The following is a 14988-nucleotide window of genomic DNA, read 5'->3' as shown; positions in this document are numbered from 1 at the left end:
GGAACACAATATGACATTTTTGGGGAATGATACTGTAAGTCGAAAAAAGGATGTAACATTCTTCATGGCTTTCTTATAGCCTGCACAGACACCTTACATATCCTGCTGCAAATGTAATTGTTCTGTAAAATTTTAGAATATATAAATTAGGTTTAATCAAGTTTGAGGCAAGCATCTCTCCTCAGACAACACTGCAGGGTTGGCTCATAGCCTTCTACATAGGGTTGGCATATGGCTGATCTTTTGCCAGCGTGGTATAAATTGTATTTGATACCAATTTTATAAATAGGGAAGAACAACAATAGATATTTAGTAAGAAAGCTGTTTTTTTCCACGAACTAGGATGTACTGGCCTTAAAATTGCAGATAATAACAGTGCACAGCAGTGTAAATGACTACCCCCTGCCCAACCCACAAGCTTTCTGTACTTCCCACAGCGATAAAACTAATGGGATCTAGGCCCCTGCATTTTCGACTCTGTGGTCTGTATTGAATCAATATATTTTAAAGTCTCTGTCATGTCTCCTGTTCTCCTAAAACTCCTAAAACTATATATGAAGTTGCTGTAGTACTGTACATTTGCACGAATGTATAACTTACTAAATACAATACAAAGAATTATGACATGAGACATGAGAGACTGGAGGACTTTGAAGAAAGGGGTGGAATATTAATATGCATATAATATGAAGCAAATAAGGAAACTGGATCAAAGAGAACGTTATGAAATCACCAATGGACCATTAAACTGGTGGGTGGGGCATCTGGAATGAAGTAAATTACACAAGACAAGATTACACAAGACAGGAGAACCCTGGAAAGCTATACAGGCAGATTTGCTATTTTATTGTGACCTTTTGTCAGTTAGCAATGTAATCTGTAAATTTCTTGAAAAGAAATTCCATTAAGTTTTCTTATCACCCCAACATATTCTGCAGCAGCGTTAGGACTCATTACTTATGCAAGGTGAACAGGAAAAATACTAAATTCCTCACAATTTTGCATCCATCCCTGAAGCAAAAACAAAAGGTGCCATTAAGTATAAAAGTATTATAGGTACCACGGCTCACAGCATTCACACCTTTCTTACCATAACCAGTGGTTCTATCCTCCCCTGTGCATTAAACACTGCCTCTTATTGTGCATAAAATGTCTGCAGTGTAAGTATCTAATGCCAGTGTCTGTCACTATATGATGTGCTTGGAGTGTCATTACCCACTCTCAGCATGTGGTGCCTTTTGTTGAACAATGTGCTAGAAATGCTGATCTCATTGGTCAGGTGCTATGCTATTACCCTTAGGGGCATATTTATTATGCTGTGTAAAAACAGCTGGATAATAAACCACACATCACCAGGCTTCACCATGTAAAAAACGGTGTCGAATTTTTACATGTTTTTTTTCTTGAAGTAACTTTCACCGGAAAGCAATGTAAAATGAGGCAAATCTGGCGATCGCATGGTGTAATATTACACACACCTTGATAAATTTGCCATTTATTTTACACGGCTTTTTACACAGTTTTTTTCTGTGAACTACGTTTTACACAGCATAATAAATATGCCCCTGTGTGTGCACTGGATCCAACCCAAATCCTCCTGCAGCCCCAAACTACACCTCCCTGTATCCCTAGAGAGGCAAAGGTATTTAGTGGATTTTATCTGAGAATAATGGGAGTTTGAAGGGGAAAATAAAGTTACTCCATGTTTGGTCCTTGCAAGGTAGATAATTTTATTCCTATAGTACAGCCTCCTCCCTTTCCACTTTGTTGTCAGTATCTCTAAAGTAATGAAAGATATGTATAGACAAACCAGCGCTAATAGCTCGGGGTAAATAGGAGTCAAAAATGAAAACAGTATATAGTGTAGTATTGGATATAAGACACCCTTGTGTGTACTAAAGGTTAATAGTGTCTCTTCACCTGTGGGGTTTAATTACCCTACAACCATTTACCAGCATAAAAATACTTCACCGCCTGTGTTGACAAATTTTTATACTCACAGACGTTTTAAATTTTTGCTTGCATTAAGGGTATTTGCTGCATCTGTTCCACTCGTAGTAGCATCTAGGAACATATGCTTGACATCGTGTAAAACTATTTATTAAAAGTTTTTACAAGGTTAAAAATACACTCACAAAAAATCTCGAGGTTTGCACATGTAATAGTCACTCCGTAGGTGTTCCCAACTCCATAGAACTTGTTCCGCTCTGTTGAGGTGTTCAGTTAGCCGGCATAATCAGCGTGCGGTAGCTGGGCCCCCTTGGATGACGTCACAGTATCTCTAAAGTAACAGTCTATTATGAAGCAACGCAATGTATAAATTTCTAATTTGGATGCAAATATTGGACGCAGTAGTTTTTCCCAGACTTACAAGGCAGAGATATGGGCTGCAGTAATTGTGCCCAATACAGCAAAACCAACACAATTGCATATGCAGGTTGCAGCTATCATTTTCAGAGTCGGTGTCACTTCTAGTACATTGTTTTAAACTGGGGCGTAACTATAGAGGAAGCAGACCCTGCGGCTGCAGGGGGGGCCCAGGAAGTATAGGGGCCCCACGAGGCCCTAATTCATATACAATTTCAATAAATATTGGAGAAACAAGTCAACCTCTAAGGCTAGGGGCACACGGCGCGATTTCGCAGCGATTCTGCGCTGGGCGAGTTGTCGCTGCGTTTTTTAAGCCGAAATAGCTTTGCTAACTTTGGCGCTGGCGTCAATGCAAATCGCGGCGAAATTGCTGCGCTAATTCACACGCGGCGATTCTTTTTCTACTGTCGCCCGGAAACGCCCAGCGAGGCAACTTCGGACGACAATAGAAAACGAATCGCCGCGTGTGAATTAGCGCAGCGATTTCGCCGCGATTTGCATTGACGCCAGCGCCAAAGTTAGCAAAGCTATTTCGGCTTAAAAAACGCAGCGACAACTCGCTTAGCGCAGAATCGCGGCGAAATCGCGCCGTGTGCCCCTACCCTAAACATTTTGGGGGCCTGAAAAATAATTTGCTGTGGGGCCCAGTAATATCTAGTTACGCCACTGGTTTTAAAACAGCATTACTGTGTGATTCTCAAATCTGTTTCACCTACTGATATATTAGTACAACCTGCTGTCAGAATCCTGGAATTACCACCGCTCCAGAGTTCCACAGAATAAAACGGGGCACTTGTGCACAAGTCACAGAACAGACTGGACAGGAGCAGTGACGTTTAACAAAATTATAGGAAAGTTCAAGGAACGTTTTTGGAGTCCCTGAGTCCCTTTTGCGTATAAAAAGTACTGGGAACTTGGATTTACAGTGCAGTGCCTCCACCTATGGAACACTAAGGGGAGCACACCTCAGGGGGTTCCACTAGAAAAAATAAAACACACAGTTCGCAAATTAAACAAATATAAGCTTTATATAAAACTGTAGTGAAAGAACTTGGGCAATCAAAGGCTGGCCATAGATGCAAAGATCAGATCGTACGAATCGAGGATTTGTGCGATTTTCGGACCGTTTGTGGAGAGTCCAAACATTTTTCGTCCAGCGGAGATCGGTCGTTTGGTCAATTGGACAGGTTAAAAGATTTAAAAGTACCTCTCACTTTGGAACTTAGCAGCTACTCCCACGTAGCAGGTAAATGCACAAGACCTGTCTTCAAATTTGGGCCCCACATTTGTATCCTTGCCAGTATCCTCCCTTGGGTAGCTCACTCACTGTGGTGCTCTCAGAGGCAGTCACACTGGAGATTACAGGCAGCTCTGCAGGAGGATCAATCTCACCAGTGGCACCTTTCACTCCTTGAGTCTCTAGCAGCTTGGCAGGGAACAGGATGGGTTCTATCTGTACTTCTACAGATGCAACAGCTTGGACAGTCTCACAAGGACTGGTTCTGGCTGGATGTTGCAGCATACAACCCCTGTTAAGCTCAGTTGTACAAAAGGCTCCAAAATGGATGATGTCACAGACAGAAAAACAGGAGAAGGATTTGACTGATCCCCTACACAGTCATTAATGACCCTTGTGATTTCAGAGTTCTGTTTTGTTCCACATAAAATGATTGTCAGCTGTTCAACTTGCATGCAATTTACCAATGCAAATCCGTATTGCATAGAAATTGCAGTGAAGTTGTTAAAATGCTCTTAGTTAGATTATTTAACAGTTAACAGTTTCTGTATCATGAATAACCCTGTCTAATTTCTGCTGCATACATTCACACTTGTTGCTTGTTATTTATAATCCAAGGAACACACATTTGCAAGCTGTGTTATCTATCAAACCTACAGCAGCCAGGTGCTAGCTGGTATTTTTAATGACTCAAGGTGCTAATGTTCCTCCTGTACAAATTACGCATGGATCTGTCCTGTTCCCAATATATATATATATATATATATATATATATATATATATATATATATACACATATCCTGTTCCCAAAATATATATATATATACATATATATGGCAAGTACAATTACAATATATTCATGAAATTAACACATTTTCCCTCTTGATTAACTTTACTAAGATTTTATAAATTGCAGAACTAATTGTTAAATTAATTTTATGAGAATATTTTCCTAATGTGGAGAGTCTGCTAAGTGTGTGTTTTCTTTTACCTTAATTGCCACTCAAGACTTTAACTGACGGCTAATTAATAATTTTTACTAATTGTTGGACCAGGTGGCCATAATGATGAAATAATTATGTACACTAATTACTTGTCCAGGTGGCATTAATTACTTCTTTAAGGGACATTACTGTCAAATATTAAAGTTTGTGTTTGTGCCTACGAAATTTAGCAATTTTGAGGGGAAATATACAGGTAAGGAATCTGTTATCCAGAAACCTCTGAATTTTCGGAAAGCCCATCTCCCATAGACTCCATTTTATTCAAATAATTCCAGGATTTAAAAGTTATTTCCTTTTTCTCTGTAATAATAAAACAGTACCTGGTACTTTGTCCCAGCTAATATATTATTAATCCTTATTGGAGGCAAACCAATCCAATTTAGTTTAATTCATTTTTAAATATTTTTAAAATGACGGAAGTCATTTACGAATAGGAAAGCAGTGTGCAAAATAAACAAACAAAAAAATGGTACAGTAATTTACAGGTAGAGGATTTCTTATACAGTAACCCATTATGCAAAAAGCTTCAAATTGTTGGTCCATTATAAGCAAATAATTTGCTTAATTTATATATACCTGCTTAAGTTCCTGCACTGGGGAGGGGCTGCCCTTACAAACTACCCAAATTCTAAGCCAACCGTCACATTAGCTAGTGATACCATGCAGATCTTCTCCTCATACTGAGCTCTCCTGTCTTAGGTTCTGACTACAATCTAGTGGAATCCAAAGAGTTTGAAGCTTGAGATTGTCTCTCTTTATGAACTAGGAAACCATCTGACAACCCTTACCATTTTATTCAGCATATCTCTAGTTTGCAATTTCAGCGATGTGGTTGCTAGGGTCCAGTTTACCCTAGCAACCATACATAGCAATAACAAAACATTTGTAGCCTTACAGAGCATTTGTTTTGAGATGTGGTCAGTTACCCCCATTTGAAAGCTGCAAAGAGTCAGAAGAACAAGGCAAATAATTTAAAAACTATGAAAAAGAAACAAATGAAGACCAGTTGAAAAGTTTCTTAGAATTAGCCATGCTATAAGATACTAAAAGTTAACTTAAAAGTTAAGCATACCTTTAAGAATCTCCCATCTTTGCTTTGTCTAACCTGGGAACCCAGCACCTTTTGGGGATTTTCCCAAGTAAGGGGAGGACAAAATCCTTACCCATAAAATCCCTACCACTACATCACTAGTTATTTGCCATTGTCAACCATTGTAAGTAACATGAAAACACAAACAAAACCACCTTCCCAATACCATTGGCCATGTCAGTCACAAAGCTGTGATTTAGCTCCTTAGTAAGAAGAGTGTGCAGATTACCAAACCATTTGCTTGGACTAAAAAAACAACTAATAGAGGGTAATGTAATAAAAAGTCCGACATTTGTCCACATCTAGTAACACACAGTAACCATCAGATGAGTTGTACACACATAGCATATTGGTTATGCTCTCAAATGTGGAGTGCTGATGGATGACAACATGACAATATGTTTTAAAATCATTACAGAAATACTAAATACTATACATTTTTCACACTGACATGGCTTTAATCATCAGCAGACAAGTGCAGAATAGGACAGACCACATGAGAGGTTAATTTGGAACAGTCATTTTATCAGGTGATCATTACCCTCATCACCTTTCCAGGAAGTGAACTCTGTGGCACTCAGCCCCTGGCATAAAATGGAAAACTGCAGGCTGTTGCTAGCAGCCTTGTTCCACTGACAAGTGCACACTGCAGCAGGTTTAACACTTTTGGTTTGCATGCTGTTTTAGTTAGTATCACCTTTGAAAAGAACCACAAGCTTTCTGGCTGCTACTCTTTAATGGGGGAAGATTGGCAGGGTCTAACAGAGTTGGTCAAACAACCAGGAACAAATCACAGCAGCAAATAACCCTTGTACTATAGTGCTTAAAACCGCTTATTGCATAGCTTATTGCAAAGAATTTGGGTAATATTGTTTGTTGTTGGGATGCTGTCAGGACTAGAACCAGAGACCTAACAATTACATTAAGATGGCCATACACTATAAGATCCGCTCATTTGGCTACCTCTTTCCACGTATATACCCACTAAAGGCAGGTCGATATCGGGCTAATCTAATCATTCGGCCCTAGGGCCAAACGATAGGATTACAATGATGGAAAGGGAGAATCAAACCTGCCCAATCTATATCTGTCCGATTTTTGGCCCATCAGAATGCCCCATGCATGCATTGGCAGTTCAATTTAAATCTGCCCGTGTATGGCTGCCTTTAGTTGCAGCTGCAGGCAGTAGTTCGATTATGTGGCTATAGATAAACCTGCCTCCAAATCCTGCTTAATAGTGGATAATTGAACTATGTTGTACAATCTAGCCTCTTCATGTGTTTCCTTTGCTCTTGTTATCTGCCTTCTGAATTCCTGGTTTGCAACTTGGCCTCCTATTTGGACTTGATTGCTGCCCACCCAGACTTCCTGCCTGCCTTAGGACTTGTTATGGATTGTTATGGATTGCTGCCTACCCCGACAACTGGCCTGATATAAGGATTTGCCTCTTTGTTGCACTTTAGATGATATATGCTGTTTTGCTACTTACTTCATCATTAAAGCAACTGGTTTTACACAAACAAGGCTTCCAGTTTTCATTAAGCCACTAATAGGGTTGCTATCTTCTGCCCCTATGCAGACTGGACAGGGGGCGGCCTAGTGACTTCAGAGGCAGGCGGATGATGTCAGGAGGCAGGGAAGGTGATGTGTCTGTGATGTCAGGGACATGGTTATGATGTGACAATTGCTGATTGGCTTATCATCACACCATTAATTTTAAAGCCCTGTCCGGATATCCTAATTTGGTAATATGACCGAACAGGTGTCAACCCTAGTCACTAATATGTATTGCCGGGTTATACAGCTCATAGACCCCTACCTGCCAGTCACTCTTCTGTGACCCTACCTGACTACCTACTACCTATGTATTTATTTTATAACAAGGATAATGGTATTTTGAGTGACTAAAATTCCCAAAACAATTATTTTGGTTTAAAGGACATGTAACCCCCACAAAAAAATGAATCAGTAAACAGCCTCTTTGAAATCTTTAATCCAATAATGATCCATTTTGCTGGAAAAAATCTTATTAAAATGAAGTTCCAAATTTTTGTTAGCAGTTCGGCATACTTTTCTTTTTTTCTTTTTATGTCTTTTAAAGGAACATGTGCTCCAGTGATGTAACTATAGAGGAAGCAGACACCGTTGTCATGGGGGGCCCAAGTAAAAGGGGACCTGGACCGCGGGGTCTGCTTCCCCTATAGTGATCAATGAAAATTTAAAATTTGAAAATCGATCAATGAAAATTTGTGTACCTGCTTCCTGCTATAGTAGGCACATGTATGCTCAAGCAGGAGGGGAGTGGGCAGCATGGGGGTGGGTAGGCTGCAGTCGCCCCTTCAAAGATTTTTTCCGGGGGGGGGGGGCCAGGTCATTACTCTGCTCCTGATGAGCCCAGTGCTTTGTTAGAAGAGAGGTAGAGCATATAGGAAAATACATAGGGGTATATTTATCAAAGAGTGAAGCTAATAGTGAAGTTCCGCCACTAGAGTGAAATGCCGCCACTCCCCATTCATTTCTATGGGATTTTTAAAGGCGTATTCATCAAAGGGTGAACTTTCACTTTCACCCATTGATAAATACGCCTTTCAATATCCCATAGAAATTAATTGAGAGCTGCGGAATTTCACTCTAGTGGCGGAACTTCACTCTTTGATAAATTTACCCCATAGTCCTTTTAATATAATGCGTGTTATGGGAAAATATACTTTGAGGAAGTGACTAGTATAGGTCACAATGTCATTCCTGCAGCTTAACAATGTGAAATAAAGAAAGATAATGTTTTTTTTGTTCAGGTAAGTTTATTCAGCCAACAGTTACACGTATAACAGTCAACAGTATAGTAGCATTACAACAGTAGAGTATACAGGTGGTAATGGCACACAGTGTAGGTTATGCACATAGTTACATAATATATAAGTATAAGAATATTCATGCATTTTCCATCAACCACAGTTGCCAGATTTTGATATACTGTTTAGAGGTGCCATTCCGCCTAGCTATACATTGCTAAACATTTTGCATTTCTTGTACAGGTATGGGACCTGTTATCCAGAATGCTCAGGACCTGAGATTTTCTGGATAATGTATCTTTCTGTAATTTGGATCGTTATACCTTAAGTCTACTAGAAAATCATTAAATTAAATAAAACAAATAGGCTGGTTTTGCTTCCAATAAGGATGCATTATATGTCAGTTTGGGTCAAGTACAAGGTACTGTTTTGTTATTACAGAGAAAAATAAAATCGTTTTTAAACATTTGGATTATTTGGATAAAATGGGGTCTATGGGATGGGCTTTCTGTAATGCTGAACTTTCTGGATAATGGGTTTCTGGATAAGGGAACCCATGCTTTTTCCCAAGAAAAATATGTAGGGAGGTTGTGCCTTTCAATGTTGAGCTATAAGTCTATGGGCTTGAAAAAGTGTTTTGGGAAGTATTTTCTGGGCTGGGCATGTTAGCAGGGTTGGGGGGGGGGGAAGATAATGTTTTAAGTGTATCTTTTTAAGTCTGGAGGAATGCAGAGTTAATCCTGAGTCCTGAGAATCTCAAGAAGCTCTAGAACAGCAAATAAGTCATCAACATAAATTTCATCCTAATTAACCTACAAACTAAGCTATGATTGTATATAGGATAGAAAATTAGTATTCTCCTCCACTTTCTTCCCAACTTTCCTTCTGGCTGGCCCCCTGCAACTGCTCTGTAGCCCCATAGGGGTGTTCTAGCTGTACAGCTTGGGAAGCACTGAGATAGGGTATGCAAGACAAAGAGAAGAACATGAAATGGGCTGGGGGTTAAAGGAAAGAAGTTCTAGTAGAAGGGAGTCAAGTAAAATAGGAGAACATGGTAAGAGAATGTGGTTTATATAGAAGGGGAGTGCAAAGTTGAAGAAGGTGGTGAGAAGGGTTTTCAAGATGAAGGAGAGAGTATGGTATAGGACTGATGTGCAAGGAGAAATGGGACGGGTACAGAATACAAAGGAATAGCAAAGTAGGAGAAGTGGATGTATGAGAAGTACAAGGCTTGAGCATGGAAAGCAAAATGAATCTTAGAGCATAAAAGGAAAAAGAGGTGAGGTACAAAAATTGAGTAGGGGAAAATTCTTATTTTGGCATTAGGCACTTGTGGGACAATTGTTACCAAAATGGTGAACTATCCTCTAATTCTATGGGTCATTTGTGCCTGTGCTTTGTGTCTTTTGCCGCATTTCTAATCTGGTGGAATACATAGAAAGCGTCTTGCACCTTCAAGTGCACTATGGGGCCCTAAGGGTTGCAAGTTTACCTTATCATCTGTACAGCTAAGAGAAATGTTCCAAAATAAATTGTTCTACAGTACTCTGAAATGCAATGCTTTTGGGAGTCCCTTGTTTGAAATAAAAGCAAATCATATATTACACAGTAAATAACCATGTTATGTCAAACATAATTCACCTTCTGAATCAATGCAACATTGTCTGTTTAAGAAGTTATGTGGATTTGTGGGATTTATTGTAATGTGTTCCAAGTGGTGTTTGTTTAGAGGCTAACAAAAAGACTAATAAATTATTATGCTGTTGTATGGTATAAATGCATTGCGTCCCCTAATGAGTAATACAAACCTGGGCATGTGAGCAACACAACGATGTTTCCTAGCCAAAACCTTAAACATTCATTAAGATGGAGTACCTTCTGCCCTCTGCTCATACTTTCTTAGGGAGTTACATTTCACTATAGATGCAGCTAGAGAATTCATGGAAAATGCACAAGGTACAAAAAAAACCATATAAACTGGTATGTATCCAACAATTAACTTTTATTTTCCTACAGAATTAAACGGAGTAGTTCATGGGGAGTTAAGGTACCCAGCTGTGGAACAAGTTCTAGTCTATGTAAATTACGGAATAGGTCCGTTATGCTTCACAAATCACTTGTGCCAAGAAAACATTCCTTCCTTTGTTCATTATGCATTTCAGCCTGTGATTGAGTGCCACCACTGCTGTTCAAAATGGCTTTTTAAAATTAAAGGAGCAGGTTTAAATTCATGTTAGAAAATCCTCAGCATTGTTTTCCAAGAAGAGAGTTAAAAAATCTAAGTTGTTATAATAAAGCTTGCCAGCATGATGTGCTGCTAATCCTAAATGCATTGTGTGGATATGTGTTAGCTACACAGAGTCTACTTGATTTCATTTAAATGTGTTTTTTTTAATTAGTAACATCTAATGCCAGAAAGAGCTTGCAGAAAGTAAAGGAAAAGCTGCCTGTGCACATTGCAGGTTTAAATTTTATAAACAGTACAGGTAACATTTACACTATCATGCTTACCACTTTGCAAGAAAAAAAATAAGGTTAGCTAGATTCCCAGACTGTTTTTCCAGTTGAACCCTTGTTTGGTAAACATTAATCATTATCTAGGTGTGTTTATCTAAGTTATGTAAATGGATGATGTGTAAATCAGAGGAAAGTGTTTATTACAACCATGCAGGCAGACACTGAGGGGATGATACAGCATCAGACCATTTTCTGATCTCTAGCAACAAATCAGTGGTTAGTATTAACTGATCTGACAGAACCTAAAACAAACATCTTGTTGGCTGATGTTGCTTATTTTACATAGGAAGACTTTTGCATCTCAGAAATATTTTCTGAGATGCAAAAAGTGTGGAGAGCAGTATTTTATTGCAGTTTCATATCAGCATGATTCAATGGCCAAAGACGGCAAAAGTCTGCTTACTTTTTTTAGAACTGACATTTAAATCCTGCATTTGATGACTGTATTTGATCATAGCAAACTGAAAGTAGGTTGATTAATATTAGTCCCTTCCATATTTCCCTTTCAGTCTAACCTCTGCTTAGTCAGAAAGTTACAATAGAAGTTTCTTTGCTTGACTTCTGTCTACTCTTATTTAAATAAAAAGAACAATAATAGTAATAAGTTCATTTTAAGGTGAACTTCCTATGTAAATGAATCATACTGAATCATTTCTAGGGAAACAAGGGAGCAAATTTGGCAATTAGACAATAAGCATTTTGTCAGGAAACAGGATTCACTTTTCCTTGAATTTCTGTTCCTTTTTGTTATTATTACTTTATTATTGTTATACTGTCAGTTTTAGGGTGATCATAGCAATTTTAATTCTCAAAAGAAGGACAAGGTAAGAACCTTAGCTACAAATAGCAGACTAGTAAACACAAGTACAGTAAACAATGCCCATTAAAATCCAGCAGCCAAAGGTAAAATTCAGTTAGAAACAATCAAGAAAGCATTCAACAGTTACAAACATCATTACTTGTGCTATATATAGAAAACTATAAAAGAAATGAAACAGCAAGGAAATGCACAATTCTTATTATTGTATTAACTAGCCATTTATATAGAGATGTCAGAACACAGAAAATAGTTATCGTTCATGAAGTCAGAAGAAAAGTAGGACCAATTTAAATCCAATACATTCACGCATGTTGAACACACATCCCATCACCACTATACTCTGTTATACAGGTAGAATAAGCTTCATTTGCGCAGCGACTGATGTAAATTGTGTATAACCTCTATAAAGCACTCTATAAAAAGTATAATAATAATACTATTAAAGAATTATAATAATACATTTTTTGTTTACCATGTTGTTCCCAGTAGTGCTGGATGTATTAACTAGTCACAGATTTGCCAAAACAAAAGTTCTGTCTAGCATTATTGTTTCATACCATACCCATGTTTTGACCACTCAGTTTGTGAAACTTCATGCCAGGGATGTTGGGATAAACTGCTTGGCTAGCAGTGGGTTAAATGATTCTGCTTTGTTAGTTCAGACGAAGCAACCTCACAACCAGGGAAACTTCTGGTACATTTATTTGAATATGGCAGGTAAGACTGGCCTGCTCTATGCTTTCTCTCAGCTTAGACAGGAAGAAGGTAACAGGAATATTAATCATAAGGCAATGGCAAAAACAGCAGGAATACCATAAACCAAAATGTTTTTGCCGTGCTGGCCCGAAAAAGTTAGGGAGCACTACAGACTGCAATGGGACTCCTTTCCTCTTTTGCACCACTTTCATGATGGTGGTGCCCATGCTTCTTGTGTCTCTGCACCACAGTTTGATGCCAAATTTGATGGACGATTATAGATTCTACTTTTCCTTGGTGTGTTATCAGGCCCGGATTTACAAACCGGCCTCCCCTAAGCCAGCTCTGCGCTTCCCCCTCTCCCTTTCCTTTATTATCCCCCCTCTGATGTCCCCTACCCTTCCGGTTTGTTCCCCCCCCTCTACTATCCCCTCCCCTTCCAGGCGCCATCCCGTTCCCCTTGCCAGAAATTCGGGCCTGTGTGTTATAATTGACTGATTCCTGGTTCTTGATCTTCCTGCTTTGTCTCCTGACTACTCTGATTGCTGCTTGTCCTTGACTTCTTGTCTGGATATTGACTTTGATCTGCTCAGCCCTTTGTGTACCGCAAAATGAATTATTTCTCATCAATCTGCACACCCTGTCTCCAACTACTACAGCAACTAGTGAACAACAAGGAGATCGTTCTTTCGCTCTGCCGTTGCTAGAATAGATTTGTAAGTGCCTCAATGCTCAATAAAGGGTTACCGCAATCCCATATTAATCCGTGAAATAGTAATTAGAGGAGAGCACTCGTAGAAGCAGATACTACTAAAACATTTTATTATTGACTACAAATCACAAATCACACTGTCTGATTTGTAGTCAAAATAAAATGTTTTAGCAGTATCTGCTTCTACGAGTGCTCTCCTCTAACTACTATTTCACATACTACAGCAACTAAGCCTGATAGTCCCTTACTGACCACCTGTCCTATGGCAGGCAGTAAGGACAGGGAAATCGTGAGCCTGCTGACACTGTATTCTGCCACTGTAGCCAGACTAGACAATCTCTCTAATGAGCATTTTGGGGTACACTTTCAGTTTACCAATAGTTCTTCTTTAAGGCAGGCACCTGTTTTACATGATGGAGGCGTTCATCATGGAATGCAAAAATCTGTATATTCTATAACTCATAATGGTGATTTATGAAGTACAGGAGGTTATTGGCTTGTGTTCACCAAGGAAGACGCTAGGGCTTAATAGCTTAGTAGTCAGAAAAGTACACAGGAGTCAAAGTAACAATTAAATATAATCTTAATATTAAAATCTGGGAAAAACCCACAACAGCAGCTCAGATGTTAGATTTTATATGCTGTGTGTGTGTCCAATGACTCTGTGGAAAAGACATCTTTTTTTTTTTTACTCAATAGAGCAATCCAATCGCCGTGCCTAAGAGGCCGGCCACGATCCCCAAACCTTGTCAAATTTGGTAGATGATCCCCGTTTAGTGTATAGGTAAGACATACAATTAATAAAGCGAAGCATTTGTTCCATCCACATCTGATGGGTCGGGGGAGCAACACTCTTCCACTGTTGAGTTAGGCATTTGCGTGCATGGAATAGGCTCTGGCGTACAATAACTAACTGATCCCTATTGAATTGGGAGTCGTCACAGGCACCCAATATGGCTAGTTCAAGGGAAGGGACTAGAGGGGTTCCCAGTACATTCGTTAGCGTAGCAAACACCTCGTCCCAGTACTTCTGTAGTTTCCTACAGTCCCAAAACATATGCTTGAGCGTTCCCATCTCTGAGGTACATCTAGTACAGGTGGGGAGGTTCTGGGAGTGCATTCTGTGCAATCTCACCGGGGTGAAATAGGCTCTATGCAGAATATACCTCTGTATCATTTTGTGGTTAGCGTTGGGGGACACAAATCCAGGTGCCTCCAGGGCATCTAGCCATTCCTCATCAGTGAGTGAAGGGATGTCTAGTTGCCAAGCCCTGAATAAGCTAGCATTGGTTTTATCAAATTTACTAGACCGTAAAACTTTATATAAATTGGAAATAAGATGTTGGTTATCTTGCAATTCCAGTATCCTGCAAAAAGGGGGTTTCCCAATTTTAAACGGGTCTTTGGAATAAGCATGCTGAACCTGCCTATAGTGCAACCAGTGGGAAGCAGGTATATCAAAGTCCCTTTGGAGATGTTCAAACGGTACAATAGCATTATTATGAAATAGATGGTGCAACAACCGTATGCCTTTCCTCTCCCATGCCCGCCCCACCGGTATCGATACAAATTCCCGAAGTTGAGGGTTATGCCAAATAGGAGTATCTGGATGTTTTAATTGATGAGTGCAGACAGCTCGTGCTCGTTCCCACACTTTACGGGCTAACTGCATAAGGGGGCTGCAAACGGATTGTCTCCTATCTAGTGAGGGTCTCAAAAGCTCTTGTAGCATCGGATGCTCTAGATTGTG

Source organism: Xenopus laevis, chromosome 2L (assembly GCF_017654675.1).
Source record: "Xenopus laevis strain J_2021 chromosome 2L, Xenopus_laevis_v10.1, whole genome shotgun sequence".
Classification (NCBI taxonomy): domain Eukaryota; kingdom Metazoa; phylum Chordata; class Amphibia; order Anura; family Pipidae; genus Xenopus; species Xenopus laevis.
This window is presented reverse-complemented; position numbering follows the sequence as displayed.